We start from the raw sequence: 11354 nt of genomic DNA on the forward strand, positions 1-11354 counted from the left end.
TCCTGCTACTTAGGACATTTTCTGAACATCTCAGGCAGGATATAGAAAGTAAGTATGCCTAGTAGTCAACTAAGAGTAAGTCCTAGCAGCTGAGATGCAGAGTGTGCTGAAAACTTTTAGGCAGGACTCATTGTGTGGGTGAATCTTGTTACCTCATTTCATCTCTCTCTCTCTCTCACACACACATACACACACATATAGACACAGGCTCCCCTCTTTGCCCACCACACTTTTTCTCTCTGTCACCACAGGAGAGTATTTTTTACTCCAAGTTCTGAAACACTTCCTTTCTTTACCCTTTGTCAATGGGAGGAGACGTCTTCTAGGCCTGTGCCTCTCAGTCTTTTGTTTGTATATGAGTCACTGGGGATCTTGTTAAAATGCAGGTTCTAATTCGGTATGTCTGGGGTAGGGCTTGATGTTGAATATTTTGTAAAACTCTTAGGTGATGGAGATGCTGCTGGTGAGTAGACCAAATCTGAAGTAGAAAGACTTTACACGCCTCACAGCTGTGCTGATTTGGGGTGGACAGAGGCAGAGAGTAATTCAGAATCTTACCAGTCCCGTAATCAAAACTGTGGGTGAAAATGGATTTAAGCTCTAAAATAACTGTGTCCTTCCCATTGCCCGTGCGCTACATGCAGTCCTGGACAGCTTTGAATGTGGCCCAATGCAAATTCGTAAACTTTCTTAAAATACTATGGGATTTTTTTTGTTTTGTTTAGTTTTTTGTTCTGTTTTGTTTTTGCTTATCAGCAAACACTGTGTGGCCCAAGACAACTGTTCTTCTTCTAACATGGCCCAGGGAAGCCAAAAGATTGGACACCCATGAAAAACATGAGGTTCTCTAAACTCATATACCTGAGAGCCATATTGGTCAAACATCTCAGGGCTATGCTTTTCTTATAACATTAAAAAGCGATCCTCAACAGCTGAGCAAAGGGCCTCTGAGGAGACATTCTAGAATCCTCCCTCCCCCAAATCTGGGTTTACATCTTTAATGAAGATTCAGGTGTTTTTCTTTATAACCAAAATAATCTTCTAGTATGAAACACAAAGAGATATGGGAAAACAGAAATGTAGAGAAAGATAATAAAGAACACATGAAATATCACAAAGATTATTTTGGTTATGCCTCAATAAAGCTGGAAAAAATATGAAAAGAAAACAGAGATGAAACTTTTAAAATACCATTTTAATAATATCTCCAACCACCGTGTTTTTTCTGTTTGGTCTAATGAGTTATATACATAAAGGTGTTTTGGAAAGAAAAGCCTGCACCATCCTGCCAGCCATTCTTTGCACTTCCACAGTAGTCAAGCCCCGTATAGGTCATTAGCATAGTGCTCATTCTGAGACGGCTTTGAGTGAAGCCCCCAAACAAATTTGATTGCTGAAGGGAACAGGGTTAATTGCCAGCCTCAATGCTTACACACAGAGAGAGGTAAGCATGCCTCACCAGCTCACAAATAACATGAAAATTAAATTACTCAGCTAACACGCTGAATGTATTTTGTTTTGTCTTCCTTTTTCTAATGTACATCAACAGATGGAAGGGTTAAAGATGTCATAGTTGGCTCAGACTGAACATATCCTTTCTGATTCTCGAGTGTTTTTAGCTTCATCTTTGAAATTTGTTGTTTGTTTCATGTTCTTTGTTTGCAGGCTTGGGAAATCAGTCATTTCCTCAAAGAAAATCAGATAGTGGACATAAATCATTGAATCTCTAGGTCATTCATTTCAAACTACCTCAAAGTTCTTTTCACTTCCCAAAGTTCTTATCATATACTGACTGAGGAAAGAATGGATAGCTACACTTTTTTTGTAGATAGTCAGTTGTTCACATAATTTAAAACCCTACCAGACAAGTAATTATACATCATCTCCCCCTTAGTGCTTTCTACCAAGAAGGCAGAGACAGAGGATGTGTTTCAGATGAGTTGCGGAAAGGAGGTCAGGTACCGTATCAGGAAAGCTATGTCCTGCTGTCTTTATTACAAAGGAAAAATGTGCTTTCATCAGAGATTTTACCTAGCAAGTGGGTAATATATATGAAAGAAAGAAAGGGATGAATAATATACTCATTTCTTCTTAACAGGACTGATCTAAAACAAAGTAGCAAAAAGCATAAAATGGTGGTAATATACATCAATCAATTGGAAAATTAGAATAATTTAGATTGTCATGGCATCTACAAAAGTCACATAACCTCTTCATGACAAATATTAGCTGTGCAAGACGTTTAAAGTTTCTAAGCCTTACTGAAGTCCTTTTCATCTGTAGAGTGAAGAAATTAATAAATCTGTCCTCCAAGTTTTTGCAGGGGTAAGAGGTGGAGTAAAATGATATTAGCTCAGTGCCTGGAACACAACAAGCACTTATTAAATGTTAATCATCATTATCATTTCATTTTTGTAAAGTTTTGGACTAGATTATGTATTCCCAACCTTTTCATTATCGGGTATCTATTTTTTTATTTTTTTCAAGAGCATATGTTTGAGAATATTTTCATACCCAACATACTACATTAAGCAAGTAATAATTAAAATGTTCTCCCATTTTAGCAGTTCCAACACATAGCGCAGTCGATTAGTGGTTCAGATATTTGTAATAATAAGTGTTACCACATTGAGTTCACATTCTAATATGAAGTAAAGAAGATCACATTTTAATATAGCCAAATAGGGACAGCTCTGATCTGCAGCTTCCAGTGAGATCAACTCAGAAGCCGGGTGATTTCTGCATTTACAACTGAGATACCTGACTCATCTCATTGAGGCTAGTTAGACGCTGGATGCAGCCCATGGAGGGCGAGCCAAAGCAGGGTGGGGGATTACCTCACCTGGGAAACATAAGGGGTTGGGGAACTCCCTCCCCTAGCCAAGGGAAGCCTTCAGGGACTGTGCCTTGAGGAACAGTGCACTTTGGCCCAGATGCTACACTTTTCCCATGGTCTTTGCCACCTGCAGACCAGGAGATTCCCTTCAGTGCCTACACCACCAAGGCCCTGGGTTTCAAGCACAAAACTGGGCAGCTGTTTGGGCAGACACTGAGCTAACTGCAGGAGCTTTTTTTATACACCAGTGGTGCCTGGAATGCTGGCGAGATAGAACTGTTCACTCCCCTGGAAAAGGGGCTGAAGCCAGGGAGCCAAGTGGTCTACCTCAGCAGATCCCACCCCAACAGGCCCAGCAAGCTAAGATCCACTGGCTTGAAATTCTCACTGCCAGCACAGCAGTCTGAAGTCAACCTGGGATGCTCGAGCTTGGTTGGGGGAGGGGCATCCACCATTACTGAGGTGGTTTTCCACTCACGGGCTAAACAAAGCCACTGTGAAGTTTAGACTGGACAGAGCCCACCCCAGCTCGACAAAGCTGCTGTAGCCAGACTGCCTCTCTAGAGTCCTCCTCTCTGAGCAGGGTATCTCTGAAAGGAAGGCAGCAGCCCCGGTCAGGGGCTTACAGACCAAACTCTCATCTTCCTGGGACAGAGCACCTGGGAGAAGGGGGCAGTTCTGGGCACAGCTTCAGCAGACTTAAACTTTCCTGCCTGCCGGCTCTGAAGAGAGCCACTGATCTCCCAGCACTGTGCTCGAGCTCTGCTAAGGGACAGACTGCCTCATGGGGCTCTGTCCCAGACCCCCATGCCTTCTGACAGGGAGACACCTCCCAGCAGGTTTTGACAGACACTTCATACAAGAGAGCTCTGGCTGGCATCTGGTGCATGCCCCTGTGTTACAAAGCTTCCAGAGGAAGGAACAGGCAGCAATTTTTGCTGTTCTGTGGCCTCTGCTGGTGATACCCAGGCAAACAGGATCTGCAGTGGACCTCCAGCAAACTCCAGCAGACCCGTGGGGCCTGACTGTTAGAAGGAAAACTAACAAACAGAAGGGAATAGCATTAATATCAACAAAAAAGATGTGCACACCGAAATCTCATCTGAAGGTTGCCAACATCAAAGACCAAAGGTAGGTAAGTCCACGAAGATGAGGAAAAACCAGTGCAAAAAGGCTGAAAATTCCAAAAACCAGAATGCCTCTTCTCCAAAGGATAACAACTCCTTACCAGCAAGGGGGAAAAAAATGGATAGAGAAGGAATTTGATGAATTGACAGAACTAGGCTTCAGAAGGTGGGTAATAACAAATTCTGCTGAGCTAAAGGAACATGTTCTAACCTGTTGCAAGGAAGCTAAGAACCTTGAAAAAAGGGTAGAGAAATTGCTAACAAGAATAACCAGTTTAGAGAAGAACATAAATGACCTGATGGAGCTGAAAAACACAGCACAAGAACTTCATGAAACATATACAAGTATCAATAGCCGAATCAATCAAGCAGAAGAAACGATATCAGAGATTGATGATCAGCTTAATGAAATAAAGTGTGATGACAAGATTAGAGAAAAAAGAATGAGCAAAGCCTCCAAGAAATATGGGACTATGTGAAAAGACCAAACCTACGTTTGATTGGTGTACCTGAAAGTGATGGGGAGAACTGAACCAAGCTGGAAAACACTCTTCAGGATATTATCCAGGAGAAATTCCCCAACGTAGCAAGACAGGCCAACATTCAAATTCAGAAAATAAAGAGAACACTATAAAGATACTCCTCAAGAAGAGCAACCCCAAGCCACATAATTGTCAGATTCACCAAGGTTGAAATGAAGGCAAAAATTTTAAGGGCAGCCAGAGAGAAAGGTTGGGTTACCTACAAAGGGAAGCCCATTAGTCTAACAGCAGATCTCTCAGCAGAAACCCTACGAGCCAGAAGACAGTGGGACCCATTATTCAACATTCTTTTTTTTTTTTTTTTTTTTTTTTTGAGACGGAGTCTTGCTCTGCCACCCAGGCTGGAGTGCAGTGGCCGGCTCTCAGCTCACTGCAAGCTCCGCCTCCCGGGTTCACGCCATTCTCCTGTCTCAGCCTCCCGAGTAGCTGGGACTACAGGCGCCCGCCTCGTCGCCCGGCTAGTTTTTTGTATTTTTTAGTAGAGACGGGGTTTCATCGTATTAGCCAGGATGGTCTCGATCTCCTGACCTCGTGATCCGCCCGTCTCGGCCTCCCAAAGTGCTGGGATTACAGGCTTGAGCCACCGCGCCCGGCCTCAACATTCTTAAAGCAAAGAATTTTTAACCCAGAATTTCATATCCAGCTAAACAACTCTTAATAAGTGAAGGAGAAATAAAATCCTTTACAGACAAGCAAACACTGAGAGATTTTGTCACCACCAGGCTTGTCTTAGAAGAGCTCCTGAAGGAAGCACTAAATATGGAAAGGAAAAACCACTACCAGCCACTGCAAAAACATACCAAATTTTAAAGACCATCGAAATTATGAAGAAACTACATCAACTGACATAACTAACGTCTAACTAACTAACTAACCGGCTAGCATCATAATGACAGGATCAAATTCACACATAACAATATTCACCTTAAATATACATGGGCTAAATGCCCCAATTAAAAGACACACATTGGCAAATGGAATAGAGTCAAGACCCACTGGTGTGCTGTATTCAGGAGACCCATCTCACATGCAAAGACTCACGTAGGGTCAAAATAAAGGGATGAATAAATATTTACTAAGCAAATGTAAAGCAAAAAAAAGCAGGGGTTGCAATCCAGGTCTCTGATAAAACAGACTTCAAACCCACAAAGATTTAAAAAAAAAAAAAAAAAAAAAGGAAAGGCATTACATCATGGTAGAGCGATCAATGCAAAATGAAGAGCTAACAATCCTAAATTCCTAAATATATATGCACCCAATACAGGAGTACCCAGAGTCATAGAACAAGTTCTTAGAGACATACAAAGAGACTGAGACTCTGGCACAATAATAGTGGGAGATTTTAACACCCCAGTGTCAATATTAGACAGATCAATGAGACAGAAAATTAACAAGGATATTCGGGACTTGAATTCAGCTCTGGAGCAAACAGACCTAATAGATATCTACAGAATTCTCCACTCTAGATCAATATAATATACATTTTTCTCAGCACCACACAGCACTTATTCTAAAATTGACCACATAATTGGAAGTAAAACACTCCTCAGCAAATGTAAAACAACAGAAATCATAACAAACAGTCTCTCCGATCACAGTGCAATCAAATTAGAATTCAGAATTAAGAAACTCACTCAGAACCACACAACTACATGGAAACTAAACAACCTGCTCCTGAATGACTACTGGATAAGTAATGAAATTAAGGCAGAAATAAATAAGTTCTTTAAAACCAATTAGAACAAAGACACAATGTACCAGACACAAAACAAATACAGCTAAAGCAGTATTTAGAGGGAAATTTATAGCATTAAATGCCCACAGCAGAGAGCAAGAAAGATCTAAAGTTGATACCCTAACATCACAATTGAAAGAACTAGAGAGGCTGGGCATGGTGGCTCACACCTGTAATCCCAGCATTTTGGGAGACCAAGGCAGATGGATCACCTCAAGTTGTGACTTTGAGACCAGCCTGACCAACATGGAGAAACCCCATCTCTACTAAAAATATAAAATTAGCTAGGCATGGAGGAGCATGTCCATAATCCCAGCCACTCAGGAGGCTGAGACAGGATAATCGCTTAAACCTGGGAGGTGGAGGTTGTGGTGAGCTGAGATCATGACACTGCACTCCAGCCTGGGCACTCCTTACTTCTAAAGAAGCAAGAGCAAACAAATTCAAAAGCTAGTAGAAGACAAGAAATAGCTAAGATCACAGCAGAACTAAAGGAGATAGAGACATGAAAAACCCTTAAAAAATCAATGAATCCAAGAGCTTTTTTTTTTTTTGAAAAGATCAACAAAATAGGCCACTAGACAGACTAATAAAGAAGAAAAAAGAGAAGAATCGAATAGACACAATAAAAAATGATAGACTGAGTACAGTGGCTCATGCCTGTAATCCCAGCACTTTGGGAGGCTGAGGCAGGTGGATCATGAAGTCAGGAGATCGAGACCATCCTGGCTAACATGGTGAAACCCCATCTCTACTAAAAAAAAAAAAAAAAAAAAAAAAAAAAATTAGCCAGATGTGGTGGCAAGCGCCTGTAGTCCCAGCTACTCAGGAGGTTGAGGCAGGAGAATGGCATGAACCCAGCAGGCAGAGCTTGCAGTGAGCAGAGATTGTGCCACTGCACTTCAGCCTGGGCAACAGAGTGAGACTCTGTCTAAAAAAAAAAAAAAAAAAAAAATTGATAAAGGCGATGTCATCACTGATCACACAGAAATACAAACTACCATCACAGAATACTATAAATACTTATATGCAAATAAACTAGAAAATCTAGAAGAAATGGATAAATTCCTGGAAACATACACCCTACCAAGACTAAACCAGGAAGAAGTCAAATCCCTGAATAGGGATTATCCCTTGTTATTGTTATCCTAATGACAAGTTCTGAAATTGGGGCAGTAATTAACAGCCTAGTAGCCAAAAACAGCCCAGGACCAGACAAATTCACAGCCAAATTCTACCAGAGGTACGAAGAGGAGCTGGTACCATTCCTTCTGAAACTATTCAAAACAATAAAAAAAGAGGGACTCCTCCCTAATGTATTTTATGAGGCCAGCATCATGGTGATACCAAAACCTGGCAGAGATACAACAAAAAAAGCAAATTTCAGACCAATATCCCTGATGAACATCGATGCAAAAATCCTCAATAAAATCCTGGCAAACTGAATCCAGCAGCACATCAAAACACTTATCCACCATAATCAACTTGGCTTCTTCCCTTGGATGCAAGGCTGATTCAACATACGCAAATCAATAAACATAATCTGTCACATAAATAGAAACAATGACAAAAACCACATGATTATCTCAGTAAATGCAGAAAAGGCCTCCGATGAAATTCAACACCCCTTCATGCTAAAAATTCTCAATAAACTAGGTATTGATGGAATGTATCTCAAAATAATAAGACTTATTTATGACAAACCACAGCCGATATCATACTGAATGGGCAAAAGCTGGAAGCATTCCCTTTGCAAACTGGCACAAGACAAGGATGCCCTCTCTCACCACTTCTATTCAATATAGTATTGGAAGTTCTGGCCAGGGCAATCAGGCAAGAGAAAGAAATGGTATTCAAATAGGAAGAGAGGAAGTCAAATTGTCTCTGTTTGCAGATGATATGATTGTATACTTAGGAAACCCCATTGTCCCAGCCCCAAATCTCTTAAGCTGATAAGCAACTACAGCAAAGTCTCAGGATACAAAAATCAATATGCAAAAATCACAAGCATTCCTATACACCAATAACAGACAAACAGAGACCCAAATCATGAGTGAACTCCCATTCACAATTGCTACAAAGAGAATACCTAGGAATCCAGCTTACAAGGGATGTGAAGGATCTTTTCTTTTTTTTTTTTTTTTTTTGAGACGGAGTCTCGCTCTGCCGCCCAGGCTGGAGTGCAGTGGCCGGATGTCAGCTCACTGCAAGCTCCGCCTCCCGGGTTCACGCCATTCTCCTGCCTCAGCCTCCCGAGTAGCTGGGACTACAGGCGCCCGCCACGTCGCCCGGCTAGTTTTTTTGTATTTTTTTTAGTAGAGACGGGGTTTCACCATGTTAGCCAGGATGGTCTCGATCTTCTGACCTCGTGATCCGCCCGTCTCGGCCTCCCAAAGTGCTGGGATTACAGGCTTGAGCCACCGCGCCCGGCCAGGATCTTTTCAAGGAGAGCTACAAACCACTGCTCAAGGAAATAAGAGAGGACAGAAACAAGTGGAAAAACATTTCATGCTCATGGATAGGAAGAATTAATATCATGAAAATGGCCATAGTTCCCAAAGTTATTTATAGATTCAGTGCTGTCCTCCTCAAGCTACCATTGACTTTCTTCACAGAATTAGAACAATCTACTTTAAATTTCCTATGGAACCTAAAAAGAGCCTGTAAAGCCAAGACAGTCCTAAGTCAAAAGAACAAAGCTGGAGGCATCACACTACGTGACTTCAAACAATACTACAAGTCTACATTAACCAAAACAGCATGGTACTGGTAGCAAAACAGATATATAGACCAATGGAACAGAACAGAGGCCTCAGAAATAATACCACACATCTACAATCATCTGATCTTTGACAAACCTGACACAAGCAAAGGGGAAAGGATCTCCAATTCAGTAAATGATGCTGTGGAAACTGGCTAGTCATATGCAGAAAAGTGAAACTGAACCTCTTTCTTACAACTTATACAAAAATTAACTCAAGATGGATTAAAGACTTAACAGTAAGACCTAAAACCATGAAAACCCTAGAAGTAAACCTAGGCAATACCATTCAGGACATAGGCATGGACAAAGACTTCATGACTAACACAACAAAAGCAATGACAACAAAAGCCAAAATAGACACATGGTATCTAATTAAACTAAAGAGCTTCTGCACAGCAAAATCAATTATCATCAGATTGAACAGGCAGCCTACAGAATGGGAGAAAAGTTTTGCAATCTATCCATCTGACAAAGGGCTAATATTCAGAATCTACAAGAAACTTCAACAAATTTACAAGAAAAAAAAAAAAAACATCAAAAAGTGGGCTAAGAATATGAACAGACACTTCTCAGAAGAAGACATTTAAGCAGCCAACAAACATATGAAAAAAAAGCTCATTATCACTAGTCATTAGAGAAATGTAAATCAAAACCACAGTGAGATGTCATCTAATGCCAGTTAGAATGGCAATCATTAAGAGTCAGGAAACAACAGATGCTGGAGAGGAGGTGGAGAAACAGGAATGCTTTTACACTGTTGGTGGGAGTGTAAATTAGTTCAACCATTGTGGAAGAGAGTGGTAATTCCTCAAGGATCTAGAACCAGAAATACCATTTGACCCAGCAATCCCATTACCGGGTATATATCCCCAAAATTATAAATAATTCTATGAAGACACGTGCACACGTATGTTTATTGCAGCACTGTTCACAATAGCAAAGACTTGGAACCAACCCAAATGCCTAGCAATGATAGACTCGATTAAGAAAATGTGGCACATTTATACCATGTAATACTATACAGCCATGAAAAGAATGAGTTCATGTCCTTTGCAGAGTCATGGATGAAGCTGGAAACCATCATTCTCAGTAAACTAACACAGGAACAGAAAACCAAACTCTGTATGTTCTCACTTACACATGGTAGTTGAACAATGAGAACACAGGAGACAGTGAGGGGAACATCACATACTGGGGCCTGTTGCCGAGTGAGGGGGCTATGGGAGGGATAGCATTAAAAGAAATGCCTAATGTAGATGATGAGTTGATGGGTGCATCAAACCACCATGGCACATGTATACCTATGTAACAAACCTGCACATTCTGCATGTGTATTCCAGAACTTAAAGTAATTTCTTTTTTTAAAAAATCACATTTTAACTAAATCATATTAAACTTTCAGTTTTATCTTGAATGAATATGAGCTGATTATTCAAAACATCTCAAGAACCTAGTTGTTCAGAGACCCTGGACAAGGACAGCCTGCAAAGTCATTTCTATAACTAAAACTCTATTATCCTGTGCTTGAAAATTCTTCAATGCCAGATAGAACCATGATGTGATTTCAGGGACACTGGAAGGCATCTCCACCCCTTCTAAATCCCATCAGCTGAATGACACCTGCAGTTTAGCTTACAGCTTCAGAAACTGGATCACAATGAATGCAAGAATAATAGGACTGCTGGGATCTCACTCAAAGCTGCTCAAAATACTTACTATACCTACTTTGCTTTCTTAACCAAGAAATCAAAATCCAGAAAGTGAACACCAGCATACTCAAACCAGTTAGTGCCATAGTCAGTACATCATACAACTTTTCCAAGGTGGAGAGGGATGTGATCTTTCTCTGGCAAGAGGAATAAAACTATCAAGGCTGTAATAAATAGAAATTATTTTACCTTTCACACATTTTCATAATTTCTCCTGCTGCCTCAGCTAATTAATTATCAATGCTATTTGTGTTTAGACAGAAGAGTTTGTCTCCTTCACAGCCCATCTGCTTCTTGGTAACCTTGCTGTGAAGGCACGGCAAAGCAGAGTTGCTGATAAAGCTATTATCTCCATGACAACCCGCTGCTATGTCACAAATGCAGGAGTGTGACCTCACTGCAGTTAAAAGGAGAAATCAAACTGGTGTCTGATGTGTGAGGCGATAAGAATTTTTAATTAGACACATACTTTATTCATTTTTCCCTAGAAATACGAGAAGGATCCTTATAGGGAAATATTACTACAGTAACCTTACTGCTAATTATTAAATACTAAATGAACATTTTAATATTAGTGGTACAATATACATGTGCAAGTGGTTATACTTGGGTGAAACGTCCTACGTAAATATTATATTCAT

At 40.6% G+C, this 11354-nt stretch overlaps 1 long non-coding RNA gene across 1 annotated transcript in view; it reads right to left on the reverse strand.

Moving 5' to 3' along the window:
• The window catches only part of LOC117083481, a 32415-nt gene extending 21378 nt beyond the window's left edge, over positions 1-11037 (reverse strand). Inside the window, exon 1 of the long non-coding RNA XR_004437102.1 lies at positions 10787-11037. This is a non-coding gene — a long non-coding RNA (uncharacterized LOC117083481). The remainder of the gene's footprint in view (positions 1-10786) is intronic.
• Between the last annotated feature and the right edge of the window lie 317 nt (positions 11038-11354).

Source organism: Trachypithecus francoisi, unplaced genomic scaffold (genome assembly GCF_009764315.1).
Source record: "Trachypithecus francoisi isolate TF-2019V2 unplaced genomic scaffold, Tfra_2.0 Lachesis_group0, whole genome shotgun sequence".
NCBI lineage: Eukaryota > Metazoa > Chordata > Mammalia > Primates > Cercopithecidae > Trachypithecus > Trachypithecus francoisi.